The sequence below is a fragment of the Manacus candei genome, unplaced genomic scaffold, assembly GCF_025592945.1.
Source record: "Manacus candei isolate 608988 ecotype Guabito, Panama unplaced genomic scaffold, ASM2559294v1 h1tg000060l, whole genome shotgun sequence".
In the NCBI taxonomy this organism is placed as follows: Eukaryota; Metazoa; Chordata; class Aves; order Passeriformes; family Pipridae; genus Manacus; species Manacus candei.
In genome coordinates this window covers 2920748-2935888 of record NW_026138108.1, presented here as the reverse complement: position 1 = coordinate 2935888, position 15141 = coordinate 2920748, and the positions used below count along the sequence as shown (strand labels likewise).

Below are 15141 nucleotides of genomic sequence, written 5' to 3'. Positions count from 1 at the left end.
CTGCTATGCTTTTTTCCATCATGTTATACTTATTTTACAGCACTGCATTGTTACTGATGGTATTAGAATTATGTTAGTATAAACTTTTATAACATACTAAAAGGATGGCAATATATTTCTTTTTCCTGGCTTAACTAAGAAATCGTTGGCAGACATTTTTGCAGCTGCTTTTAAAAATCAGAGCTCCTGTTTAAAAGCACTTCCTCTGCCTACTAAAATCTTCGGTCTGCACATAAACCAGGGTAGCTGTTGCACTGGGAAGAAACATTTTGCATCATTACGTACACGCCAGTAGTAAGGGCAGAGAAACTACAGAATGGTGATTTCTCTGAAACCAAAAGCATTGCTGGTACACTCTTCCAAGGAGCAGAAATCTGAGGTTTCTAAATGTGAGACAATAATATAAGTAAATGTAGATCAGCATCTCCTAAGGAATGATAGCACATTCACGGCATTTGATGTTTTTAATGAACATGAGACATGAGTGGCAAACTGTGTGTGTATTTCTATAGCACTGCTTTTTTGAGGGGCTTTGCAGTTACTTACAGTCTGATATTTATCTTATTGCTATAGGGAAGTTCTATTTAATGTTAAAGCTGTTTTGTTCTACTTTAATAGCAATTTTTATGTCCCTGAAAGGCTGGGAAATGCACATTTATGTTCACTTAATGCATATCTGTTTCTTTACCTACATTAATGGAAAGTTATCTATTCCTCCACTCTTATTCCACAATTTATTGTAAATATTCAAGGCTTCAACAATTGCTATTCCCCTGTTAAAGTCCAATACATACAAAAGGAGGGTACTCTACCCCACAAGAGTCTAGGAATAACACTGTACGCTTTATGGGACAATCTTACATTGCAGAAATTCACAAAGCTTTACAAAACCCATGAAGTTCCACAGATCTGTTTATTAACATTTTAAGACAGAAGAAAGGAGTTACAAATGACTCGAGGGAACAAGCCCTAGCTCTCAGCTTCTTAAGCAATGGATCAGACCAGTTCCTAGAAATTATGAGCTCCATTTATTCTGCAAAGCCCAATGCTGCTGCACATTAGAAAACCAAGAGGGATTTGCATGGTCTTGTGGACCATACACATTTTTAAGCCTCATGAAATTAAAGAACCTCCTTTATTTCACTGCAATTGCTTTATGTCTGCATAAAAACCATATCACTGAACATGCCTATTCCTGGATTGGAAGTGCCCTAACAGCTGCAGACTGACACTCTTCCTCTAGAAGGCATGCTTAAGGCAGAAACCCCTTGAGATAAATAACCCAGCAGGGACTACCTTGCCCCTATATAAATATGCACATCCCATTCAGCACAATGATCTTATTCCTTTCTTAACTTTCACCCAGTCCAACAAGAATATCCTTTTATTGTGATGCTGAAAGTCATACTCTGCCTCCTTTGCTCAGATCTCTCCTTTTAGGGTGGATATCAACAGTGCTCCTCTTCTTTATTCCCAAATCCAGCACCCTCCAGGCACATAACAGGAGGAAAATTCTGAAACATGTCCCAGGGGGCATCACCAGAAAGGACAGCTTGACTAATCACAGTGATTAGACTAATGGGAGAAGATGATCTCATTAAAACAACAGGACATCTGTCACATCCTACCCACCAGGAAAGGCCTGCTTCCTATCCTCAGGGCTGCTGTTTAGCTGCCGTACAGAGCTTGTGCCCTGGCACTTCTGCCTGCAAGTGTTCCTGCAGCTCCTTCCTTGGCAGAGAAAACAGAAGAACCCCTGTGAGGTCTGGTTGCTGCAGTAAGGTGTCAAACACACATCTGCTCTGAAACTCCATGGAAGACCCACTAAAGCCCCAGCAGGATACAGTACAGTGATAGCAAATGAAATGAAGCACATTTGCTTTCTTCTGCCACACGCTTGCCTGTACATTCCCTACATGTAGCTATCTTCCTGGTTCCTCTTGGGTGGCCATGCTGCTTTCAAATGTTTCTTCTGCTACAGGCAGCTTAGCTTCTCCTATTTCTGCCTGAGCTCAGTTTTGCAAAAAACCTTTTAAATATAAAGGTTTCCCAAAACATCTACTCCTCATTCACTTTCTTTCTGTCTTTTCCACCATCTCACTCCCATCCTAATTTGTTACTTTGCTCTGCCTGGATCTCTGAGAATCTCTCTCTGACTTATCCCAGTTGCTCAGCATGTCATGGGCTATCTCATGCTCACCTACTCCTTTGAAGTCAGACAATGGCTAAATGAAACATCTGTGTCTGACATCTCCTAATGCCCTCTGGCACTTAAAATTAATAGGAGAAATGTATGTTTAGTATTGGCCAGCTCCCAAAAGGCAGTAAGGCAATTGTTTTCAAATCAAAACTGTTTGATCTGATAAAGCTTCATCTCCTCATTCAGGCGCCTTTTTTCTGACTGATATGCTTTGTCCACATATAGGTCTCTCTCTCCTTGATTTCCTTTACTAATCTCGGCTTTTTGATGGTTTAGCGTTTTCCCTGATAAAAAATGACTTATCCAGTGTGCCCCACTGGGTAGCTTCCCATTCCAATGCATGACACTGCTCACAGCTTCCACACGAGCCTGTCCTTTGATGCAAGTCTGAGACGTGCTTTCAGCACATCACTGCACTTACTGAGCCTCATCCTTTCCATTTCTATAATAAATGCAAGTGCAATAGCTACAGAAGGGTTTTACAGCTTTCCTTTGTAATCTCACTTTAGTGGCATGCTAACTTTGCATGTTTACACTGTTTATTTTCTTCCAACACAGCATAAAGAGTGAAATTATACATTCCCAGAGGGGCTTTCTTTTGCTTATTACTTCCTTCTTTTAATGCATTTATTAGAGCTTCTGAATTAACAGTGGCAGATGCAGGCAAAGAAAGAAAATTTTAATTTTGCAAATTATAATGGATTACAATACATTAACACTACTGTAAAACCTACAAAGTGGAAGCACTCAAGGGATGTAGGAGCAATTAATGTAGTTAGTTTATTTACCTAAGTCTGGCACACTGTTAGGGCATTCAGAAGCAACTGAAATTCTGTTCACAGAAGCAGAGCCATCAGGCTTCTTCAATATTGCACACAAATAGCCTGTTCAGGATTCAGGGGGACATCAGTTGCTTCAGGTAAAGGAAAATATGAAAATGTAAACTGAAATAGCAACTTTAAAAACATCTTTAAAACTTTAAAAACAGATTGTCTCCATTAAAAGAGTGGGCAGGGATAAGATATTAGTAAGGTCATGGTATAAAGACAGTTCTCAGCTCTCAATTTCTGGTATTCTGAGAGATACTCTGTATAAGTTACAAATAATCTCATTTATATGCTTTTATCATTCTGAAACAAGAATTTACAGGAAGAAATAAGCTAAGGTAGGCATAGATGTCCACCCAAGTTAACACATATATAACCTAAGTGTGTAATTTCAAGGAAAAAAAATACTTAGAACCAAAGCTCACACACATCAGGGTTGGGAGAAATCAGCAAATGCCTCATTTAAATGCAATGGCAGTGTGTAACTCACGCAGCTGCCTCCTGCACATCTGAAACACTCATGTCTTCATCACCCCTGAATTCTGCACTTTGAACAAAGTCACAGTCTGTGCACTGGAAACAAAAGGACTCAGCCCACTGAGTGTCCAGTCCTGCTTTAAGTAGCAATCACCATCTCAAAGACAGGGCAACTTTATAACTCCAAAAATTAAGCTGTTCCAAAACACGAGATTCACATGCATGTGGAATTCATCCTGTCCAAATGAAGGCAACAACTATGCTGAGAATTTAGTATCCTTAGTTGCAACTGGAATGGGTTCAACTAATGTCAAGTCAGACAGACGGCCTCAGCTGACAGCTGAAGGGATGAAGATGCCATCCCATACTATCAATGTATACCCTGGGAACTATTTTCTAACAAAACAACTCCAAGACTTCAGCTGGTAAAAATAAATTAGTAACAAAAATCAAGCCTCTCCCACACTGAAAAAGACAGCACAACTTCCGTTGTGACCAGAGAGATACATGTTGTAATGGATTTATTACAGAATTCTGTTGATCGGAGAAAATGGTAAAACTAAAGTCTGGCAAAATGGACAACTGAAACACTTGGATGTCTCGAGAATGACAAGGTACAGCAGAAACTTCCAGCAGCTGCAGTCACTAGCAGTACTTTTTTCTAGGTGCCACTAGGCATAGAAACTCCATCAGCAAGTAGACACTCCAGAATAAAACCAGGTAAAATTAGTCCTCGATGGCAATGTTCATCTTGAGCGTCGGACAAGAAGTCAAGAGGGGACGCAGGCAGGACAGCTGACCCCAAGTGACCAAAGGGATATCCCATAGTCCATGGTGCCATGCTCAGCAATAGAAGCTCGGGGAAAAGAGGATGAAGAAGAGCTGTTTGCTGTTCCAGTAAGCATTTTGCCTGCTGGCCTACGGGAAAGGGCTAAACATCTGCCCGCTGACGAGAAATAGATCCTGATTTCATTTTGCTTGCACACAGAGTTTTGCTTCACTCAGACTGATATTTTTCTCATTTTTGCAGTTCCAGTTCTCTCCCCCATCCCACTGGGGGAGCAGCAGGCAGTGAGCAATTGGTCAGTGGGTATTTAGTTGCTGGTCGGGGTCAAATCCCCACATGCTGCCACTGTGTAATATATGTAATTGCACTTCAACGAACAATATCGACTTAATTTACTGGATTTTCTCTGGTAATAAAAGATCATGGGCACACACAATATATCCATTAATGTGCTCACTTTTTCCATCTGCTTTCCTTACTGTGAATGTTGCACCTGTTTTACTTCCTGCTATGAGGTGATGGTTTGTTTTAATACTATGAACCTGGTTCAAACTGATTGACTTTCATTGCTTGATGCTACAGTGAAACTATAAAATCTCCTTTATTTCTGTTTTAGTGCTTATACAGAGCTATCTGGAAATTACTTTATTTTTAAATCTCATTTATATTATCCTACTTTCTATTCAGAGGCTGTGCTGCATAGTTTGAGTTGAAACTACAAAAGAGAAAAGTCTCCAATTTTTCAGATTAATCAATAAAATGACAAGAAATATAAACATTTGTTTTAGGCAAAGGAATAAGGAAATCTTATCCACTTCCCAGTTTCACAGATCATATCACTACTCCTCATTACCCCAGAGGGAGTCTTCCCATTGGTCTCACACTTTCTGCTACTTTTCTAACCAGATACAATTTTCCCTTTGCCTTTTCAGAAGTGTCTTAAATGTATGATTTTCAGAAACAAGTACAGCACTAATAGGTCTCTCTATTCTTCAAGTACAGTTTCAAACAGTTCAAGAAGTTCAACTTTCAAAAGTGCTACTTCCTTTCCCTTAGTAAACCCTGTCTCATTAAAAAGATTCAGGCAAAGTGCCAAAATAGCTACACTTTTTTTTTTTTGAAAAATGTCATCTTTGAGGCCCTCAATGACATTTAAGTTTGTTATTTCCACAAAATGTCTACCTCTAACTTTACATACTGCATTATCTTCATAAGTCTTATTCTAAGTGACTTTGGAAACCCATCATTAACATTTATAATTTATACAGCTCATTCAAAATTTTTATCCACTGAGAATGTTTTCATCATTTTTAAAGTGTCTTTGCAATGAGTGACCCATGGTAGCCTGAGACTGAAATTTTATTTCCAACTAACATTCTTCTCTCATAAAAGGTGACTGCAAATGTATCAGCCAAGTTGCTCACTAGAACTCAGCTCCTGTATCATAACAGGGTTTGACAAACAAGTTAAATTGAACTTCTATTTCAGTATTTTAATACCAAAATAAAAAAACTTAATTAATCAGATTTAATGGTAATTCTGTGAGCCCTACCTTATACAAAAGTATTAAACAGCTGGACCAGACATCCTACTGTAGTTATATAGCCAGTAAGACACTGACAAATGCTAAAAATTAAAGCAACAAGGCCAGTTAGTAGAGTCAGCTAAATGTAACTTGCCATCCATTAATGGGTTTAAACTCCATGAAGTCAGCGTGAGAGTCAGAAGTGACTCCAAAGAAATCACTGCACTATTGCTTACTGGTGTTATTTTTGTCACTTGCCTGTTCCTACATAAGCACCATCTCTTGGCTATGATGAAGTTCTGGCACATCCATTTGCAGTTTTCCCTGTTCTTGCCAATGCTCTGCCATCTCTGAATGGATGCTGAGGCACAATACAAGACTGAGATGATCTCATTCCTCTGTTGAATGTTCAGCTCTGCAATTCTGATAATGACACCGCTAAAGTGTTAAGCCAATTCCATGATCTTCTATTAACCTAATGCAAGTTCTTTTAGTGACTTGATTCATACAAGCCACTTCAACCCTTGCTGAAGAACAGGGAAACTTCTTTGCAGGGAAAACAAATTTTGGGCTGTTCGTCATTTGCTGATGTAAGGGTGTCATGGTTTAACCCCAGCTGGCAACTACGTACCACACAGCTGCTTGTTCACTCCCCCCTCTCCACTTTCCTGATGGAATGGGGAGGAGAATCAGTTAAAAAAAAAATCAGAACTTGTGGGTTGTGAGAAGAACAGTTTGATAATTGAAACAAACTAAGATATTATAATAATACTAATCTCAATAATAATAATTGTAATGGAAAGGAGAAAGAGAGGAACAAAGTCCAACAAACACAGGTGATGCACAACACAGTTGCACATCCCACCACTGATCGATGCCCATCCCATCCCATCTCAGCAGTGATCGGTGTTTCCAGGCCAACTCCCTCCAGTTTCTATACCGAGTCTGATGTTCTGTGGTGTGGAACATCACAGCTGCCCTGGCCGTGCTCCCTCCCAGCTCCTTATGCACCTCCTCACCAGTAGAGTGGAGGAAATGAAAAGTCTTGCTTTAGAGTGAGCAGTACTTAGCAACAACTAAAATATCAGAGTGTTATCAACAACTGTTCTCATACAGCACTGTATCAGCTACTGGGAAGAAAGTAACTCTACCCCAGCCAAAACAGGGACAATGGGCAAAAAAACCATAAAAATATTCAGCAGTATTTCTCTCAGCCATAATGTAAGAAGGGGCTAAGGGTTGAAAACGTGCTCTGCAAAAGAGTTAATCATGCAAGGCACTTATGAGTGCCTTAGTCATCCTCCCTCAGTGTAAAGCATTCTTTCAGCTGACCCTGTGTTGAAAGCTTTCAATCCTGTGATAATTTTTTTTTTTAAGAGTAGAAGCAGGACAAAACATTTGTGCAGGACATCAACAGATTTTGGATGAAAATGAAAGACATCCCTTGTAATAAGGAACAGAGATTTCCAGCAGACAGTTCAGTAACTAAGTTGATGCAAACAAAATAAATTTTCTCTGAAAATTCCCTCCTTATACATATTCTTAAGGTTTTGCCATTCTCCCATAGGAGATGAGTTAAATCCTGCTGATTTCTGTGGAGGAAGGTCAAAGTTTGCAGTAGTTGAGAGCTGCACTTTGCTCCCTAGGAGTATGAAACTGTTATTCTCTTGAGAAAAGCTGCACACAAAATGAGTAATCCAAAGAGCAGAAGTCCTGGTTATTGTCCCATAACATTAAATACAGCAAAAACACAGCACAGTTATGTATTACACACTACAGAGCCTGACATTTTCATTGCTAATGTCACCTACAGTTTAAGACTTTTTTCTCCATAAATCAAGCCGGATTTTTTTATCCCTTCAGAAAGAAGTCTAAAGGCTATATTTCACAAAACAGTATCATAGTTGTCACACACTAACCACATTCATTTAATAAAAAAAGAGAAGACTCTCTGGTCCACAAGCAAAAAGTCAGTCCTGAGTCAGATGCATCTCCTCCCTCAGTAATAACTTGTGTTTATTCCCCTCTTTTTTTTTTTTACTTCTAGTGTACTGCTAATTTAAAACAAACAAATAAACAAACAAAAACCTTTTTTCATTCTGGTTTTTTTCTTTAAAATAGATTAGGAAGTAAAACTGATGACAAGTTGAGAAATAGTTTCTTTTCCTCAAAGCAAGCAAAGAGTGATTAAGGTGTAATGACTCTCCAGCTCCCTGCTGAAACCATCTCTATTAGTTCTCCCATGTATCAATAACCCTGTGTTTACAAGACATGGAGGTGTTTTCATATTTCAGTCCAATTCTGGTAGATCGTTTCGCAGCTCTTCCTTTACCTTTGTCATTGCACTAAAATCACTGGATTTTTAGCCAATTCCAAGACACACAGTAGAGCAAACAAATAAATGAAAACTCTAGAAGATGGATACTAAAATAAATATTGACAGAGAAGGAAAGGGGAGAATATAGGGTTTTCTCAGAAACATTTGCTGAACATATAGGATTAAAATGGCTCAAAAGTGACTTTCCACTAAGAAACCTTGATCTCTCATGTCTCTGCTTTACACTCAGTTAGGACACAGGTCTGGACAGTTCACTGGGACCTCAAATGAGGAGGTTCACAGTGTGTTTGGGTGAAGAACCTATGAGAGTATCAGTACCAAATGTCTTACTAAAATAAAAAAAAAATTACATCCACTGCTTTCACTTCATCCACTAGGTGGGTGACCTTACCATACAAAGAGATCAAATTAGTTAAACAGGACTATCCCTTTGTGAACCCATGTTGACTTTACCTGATGAGTGCATTATTCTTTAAATGCCTTTCAATAGTACCCAGTATAATTTTTTCCATAGCTTTTTCCAGGAACTTGAGGGTAAACTAACAGGTCTGTAGTTCCCTGGGTTTTCCCTTCTGGCCTCCCTGCAAATTGGAATAGCACTGGCTAGCTTCCAGTTAGCAGGGACCCACTCCCAGACTCCCAAGACCTTTGCTGGATAATAATGAGGGATCTTGCCACAACATCTACTAGTTCCTTTAGAATTCCAAGATGAATCCCATCAGGTCCCATGGACTTTTAAACATTTAGTTGACACAGTTGGTCCCTTAAAATACCAGTGTCTGTGAGCGGAAAGTCACTGTTCCTGCACTCGTGGTCCTCCAACTCAGGGGGTTGGGCAGTCCAAGGTCTATCAGTATTATTATAGACTGAGAATGCCTCCACTTTTTCTTCATCCCTATTAGATCCAGAAATTTCTTCTAATTCCTACAGAATAACTCATCAGTGCTTATACCCTGGCTGAGCTATCAGTATTAGCTATTCTCTGTAACAACTTCTTTGTTTCCCATTCCCCTAATCCTTACATAGAAACGCCCAACCACATCATCACTAACTGGAATTGCACTAACCTGCAATCAAAACCCTCCCTTATGAATAATGCAACACCACCACCTCCCCAGCCCTGCCTATTCTTTTTGAGCAAAGTGCTTCCTTGTCTGGCAGAGGCGATACAGATGGCTCAGATGTTCCCTGTTGATCCAGGAACAGAACATCCTTGTTCAAAATCACGCAGGCATCGAGGAAATCATAGCATTAGATTTCAATTACATTTACTCATTTTGTGAGTGCCTTAATCTGCTTGCAAAATGAGATACCTGATGCAAAGCCCTTCCCTAACTGTTTCTCTGGAACAACAGTGTCTAGCACAGTAGTGAGCTATAGCTGTCTTTGTAATCTACAGGATCAAAGGCTAAAAAGTTGACGGATTCTTACACAAACCCAAGAACACAGTGAGATATGCTTAATTCTAAAGATCACATAGTTTTTTTAGCATTCCAAATGCCCAAACTGTCTTTAGCAACTATGACAGGAAAGAAGGTACGGTTTGCAGAAGAAACATCTGTTTACTCAGTCAACTCACCTCCACTCTACCTACCAACATAAGTCATTCATTTCTTGCAGCTGCATCCCCAGATTTTAGTCCCTACACAACAGGAACAGCTCCTCAACATTGCACAGTATGAGCTACTAGTGAAAATCCATAACACCAGGAGCCAAAACAGCTTTTAATCGCAAACCTTCCACCCAAGCCCATTCTCGGAGAAACGCAAAGAAACCCAAAAAACCAAACTTTTTGGTTGTTGTTTAAATCTTTTTTTAGTTGTTGCAGTGACTCCACTACTGATCTGCACTGGCTATTCCATATCTTGTAAATGTTTACCAACCCTCACAGGAAATCAGAAAAAAAATATGTACAACCACTTTTTAAACCACTGCACATAATCCTTTTCCAGGAATTCTCCCACGTATCAAAAATTACTAGCCCTTTCCCTCTTTTTCTCATTCTGTATTGTTAGTCCATTAACAACACAACGACTTTGTACCTCCTATATCCACATAACAACTACAATGAGCTGCCATACTCAAGAAGACTCACGAGATGCTAAATAGTACAGCAAATTAAAGCCCATTATCAATGTCTGATCTCAACACTGAATTTCCTAGGGCACAATGCCTATCAGAAGAATGATCAAAGTGGCAGCAGACAGGATTGGAGTCTTACTTTTTACCTAGAACTACTTCATGAAGGGTCTTTCTTTTATATCCATATTTTAAGTTCTGTTTCACTTTTTCAGTGTCACCTGCACCCACAGTGATGCTGCATTTAAATTTCCAACTTGCAAGACAGGGCTTGAAAAACACCTTCCCCCATAGTGAGTAGGAGGTTTTTTCCTGCTGAAAACAGAGGAATGTATTAAAACCAAAACATAATCTAAACTTCCACTGAACACTGCTTTTTTTCCCCATGGATTTGTCACATTTGTTTTGACTTTTAAATTAAAATATAATCTTGTAAAATGTCATTTTTAAAGCATTATTGGAATTTGAAATCATAGAATGACAGAATCATTAAGACTGGAAAAGACCTCCAAGACCACAGAGTCCAACTTTTGACCAAACACCACCCAGAGGGGACTCTTTGTCAGGAACTGTAGTGATAGGACAGGGAGTACTGGATACAAATTGAAGGAGGGTAAATTAAGGTTAGATATTAAGAAGAAATTTTCTATTGTGAGGGTGGTTAGACACTGGAATGGATTGCCCAGGGAAGCTGTGCATGCCCCATCCCTGGCAGTGTTCAAAGCCAGGTTGGATAAGGCCTAGAGCAACCTCTAGTGGGAGGTGCCCTTGCCCAGCGCAGGCGGGGTTGTGACTTTAGGGTCCATTCCAACCCCCTTAACATTCTATGATTCTATGACTTTATGTCAATTAAACCACAGCACTAAGTGCCACGTCCAATTATTTCTTGAACACTTCCAGGAATGGTGATTTCATTCCTTTCCTGGGCAGCCCATGCCAATGCCTGACCATCCTTTCAGTGAAGAAATTTTTCCTGATGTCCCACCTGAACCTACCCTGGCACAGCTTTAGGCCATTTCCTCTTGTCCTGTTGCTAGTTGCTTGTGAGAAAAGGCTGATCCCCACCTTACTACAACCCCCTTTCAGATAGTTGTACATGTGGGGATATCACTGGGGACAAAATCCCTAGGGAGCACGTGCTTTCTTGTCCCCAGTGTAACTATGCAGTGGCAAATACGGCTTTTTGTAGGTAAACCTCTCATTTTGTCATAGAAATTTGGTCTTCAAGGAATGTGATAGGCAGAATTAGCACAATTGCATGATTTCTTTTTGAGGCAGATTGCAACTGTTCAGCCACAGCTCATGTTTTGACTTACCATACTGCTTACACCAAGGCCTGGCACATGCTGGGAGCAGCATCTTATTGGGCCAAAGCGAGAGCAACAGGTTTGATGGAGGCAGGAAGAGAGAAGGGCCATTCTGCAGCTGTTCTTACCTGCAGTGTGCACTATCACCTCTTGTAACTCTGCAGAGTACCTGCCTGGCAGTTTCTTCAAAATCTTCTGACAGAAACATCACAGACCCAGCTCCAAGTTGAGAAGTATAAAAAGGGTCAGCTTAACCAAAAAGCTTTTGACTCAGATCGAACACAGCAGCAGGACTGCTGAGGCTTTAAAAGCAAAACAAGTAAACAAAAAAACCACCTGATATCATGTTTGTAAGCTTCAACCACCATTTCTGCCTGGTTCAGCAACTTAATCAACCTTTCCAAGCTTGCAGGTTTTTAATTCTAATACTAAAAGCACTACCTGAAGACTAGAAGAGAGAATAGTATATCTCAATGCATTATATCTTTCTCAACACTCATCACTTTTTATTTTCTCACAAACTAAGCTGGAAATCCCCTCAAAAAGTATCAGCATTTGAACTGAAACATGCTACAAAATACAGAATGTAGTTTTCCCATGGAAAGAGGAAGGTGACCAGTTAGAATCCATTACCCTACATCTTCACAACATTTGTTTCAACATCTAGGTTGTAAGTCCTCCTTGTAGCAAAGTCACCTTTATGGATGCCATTATTTTACTTCAGGAGATAAAAACAACCTTGCCAAACAAAGGTTGCTCCTCTGCATCATTCAAATACATGTATCTGACTTTTGGGCTCCACTGATGCCTCAAGCCTCAGAGAATCTGGTGCTCACTTTGTTCAAAGTCAATGTCACGTGTCTGACAATTGGCAAATTGAGTCTCTCTTGTTTCCTGGGCAGGATTTCTCACTTGTTATCTTTCAGTACCAAAAAAGATTGCTCTCAAAACTGAACTTGTCAAGTCAACCAGTTCACTTCTGAACAATCTCTAGAATGTGCTCCTTCCAAGTCAATGCATTTTCATTCATTCATTGATTTAGGGCACCTTGAGAATCAACGCAACGAAAGAAAACACTGGCAGCCCACTCCCACAGATGATGGTAACTCATATTGCAATAGAATTGTGTAAGCATTTAGGATACATACACACATGCATTTAAACACACATCTATGACTATATGCCCATAAGCACCTGTGGCTGTCATTACTACTTGCAGACCAGGTGTTACCAAATCTGAAATGAAATCAGAAAAGTAGATGAAGCATAACAAAGACCACTCAGTGAGTTAACTGCATGGCATTTCTGTTGCCAAGCCAAGGATTTACAGTAGCTTCTACACCATCCAGAATACTGAGTACAGAAGGATATGGGGGCAAATGTAAGAGCTGGAATCTGCCAGTACTTTGTTATGCCTGATGGATTCTGTTACTGTAGCCAAAAGCCTGCAGAGAAAGTTAAGTTAAAAAGCAAAATTAAAAGCAACCACACCCCACCTCAATGCCTCCCCCACCATTATTCTCGCAGAAACATAAACTCCTAGAAAAGTATGACTTTTCCTTAACTCTAGTAAGAAGTCCTGTATTTTCAAGATACTGATTTGGGAGGAGGGAAAAAAAAGTAAGTAAAAACCTGCCCTTCAATTCTTCCTAGAACTGACAGAGCATTCAATCTGATTTGATATGCATTCAAGCCTACAAGCATGCTCCTAAAGCTAAGTACCTGGTTTTGTACTCTGTTAGGGAAGTACAAGTTTAAACAACAGTTCAAGGTTAAGAAATTGCATACACAGCTTCACTGAAGTCAAGATCTGAAGCCACAGGGATTTTAAAATTGTCTAGAGACCAAGCAACACGATCTTAACTGAGCAGTTAGCTTGAGGACAGTACATGAGAGACTGACAAAACCTGTAGGAAGCTTTATTTACTCCTCCAGTGAGCCTAGCTATGCCCAAATGGCTCATCACACCAACAACTGTAGGTGGATGGGGATGAACAGGAGATGCACCCCGGGAGGAATCTAAACCCCACTCCAAGCAACAGGTAGGAATTAATACTATACACAGTAGACATCAACTCTGCAGCTGTGTCCAAGGGGAAGAACTAATCAGCCAGAATGTGCTATCTGGAACTGTATTTCCTTTCATATTCAGGGCTTTCCCAAGAGGAAGCTAATATGGACAGGAGTCCAGGATTTTCAAGGAAACATAATGCAAAGCATCATTAACAATTAGCAAATATAGTTTTCTTGTTAGTAAATTAGTGAAAACAGCAGAATACTTCCTTTTCGTAGTCCCAGTTTGAGAGGTATTTCGTACTGGGAAGGGTCTCAACTGGCTCAGCCATGTTCAAATTCAGGCTTCACCAGGCCTCCTGGAGACATTTATTGCAAAGCATCTTTGTACTTCCTGCATTTCTCACAGCACTAGGAGATGCTGGAGATCTCACTTGGAAAGCAATCCTTCTAAATTGGAAAGAAGGCACAACACCTTCCCATCATGCTGTCATATTGGATTTTGAACTCTTTTTGACACTAGATTGTGTCAAAAAGCAAATAAAAATAAAAATGCAAATTGACAGCTTCTGCGAAGCTTGAGAACTTTCCTTGAACTTAATTAATCTGGTTTAGAAACTATCCTATAACACCATCTGACATGCAGCAAAGAACAGAGGTTTTTAAAAGGAAAATGGCTGCTCCCAAAGGTGGCCTTTGCTCCTCTTTCTTACCAGCACAAAAGACTATTAAAAAAAAGAAATAATACATCCAGGAACCATAGGGGTATAGGGACCACTGTACTCAAGGTTTCTAAGAAACGAACACTGTGTTTTCACAGTCTGCTTTTCTTTAGGGATAAAGATACATATATACACACACATGCATAAATACAAATATATTATAAAGAGAGTATGCTGTCTTATACAAATTTTTTCACAATGTTTGCTTGACTGTAAATAAGGTTGTAAAGAATCTTGACTTTTTTCCAGATGAGATATTGAATTGGTTAAAAAATTGGTTTTATCACAATTAGCTCTATCACAGACTTCACATAGAAAAGGAGACAGAATACTTGGACTTCTCTCTGTTCAAAATGACTGATCTTGATGGGTATGTTTTTCTGTATCCTTACACTACTAAACATATTTTGGCTAACGTGCATCTAGAGATGTGCCCCTAAAGATTTTAAAGGAGTGGTTCAGCAGGAAGTGGCAGCTTCATGGGCTGCTCTCTATGGATTACACATTGCCTTTGCTGATTTCTTTGTCCACACGCACTAGGTGAGATGAGACAATCTACACACTCCTATGCACGCTGTATCCCCTCTAACACACAGCATAAGAGAGCTCTCCCAAGCCTAAAAACTTCCAGAAGTGAAAGTCTTCCCTTCTATGACCTTTTCTGTGTCATGGAATGAAGGCATGGTATAAAGATAGCCAAAAGCCAAGACTCCCTGGTAAAGAATCTGGCCAGCCTTTTTCCCCTCCTTCAGCTTTGCTGACACTTTAACACTTCATGTTGATCTTAGCAATAAATACTTCTAAAATTATAGTTTGCCCACTGTGATCAGGCGATAAACATTATTAGTTATGTGTTTGCCAAGAGA

At 39.7% G+C, this 15141-nt stretch overlaps 1 protein-coding gene across 8 annotated transcripts in view; it reads right to left on the bottom strand.

Annotated features, from left to right (window-relative positions):
- Nucleotides 1–15141, bottom strand: part of TSPAN4 (tetraspanin 4) — a 435304-nt gene that overhangs the window by 262850 nt on the left and 157313 nt on the right. The window contains exon 1 of one of the 8 annotated variants that reach the window (XM_051804245.1): nt 11669–12495. The exons of 6 other annotated variants lie outside the window; for them this stretch is intronic. The gene's annotated coding sequence lies outside the window, so the exon portion shown is untranslated. Of the gene's footprint in view, nt 1–11668; nt 12496–15141 lie in introns of those variants that run through there. One more of the 8 variants, XM_051804244.1, reaches the window with a different exon arrangement.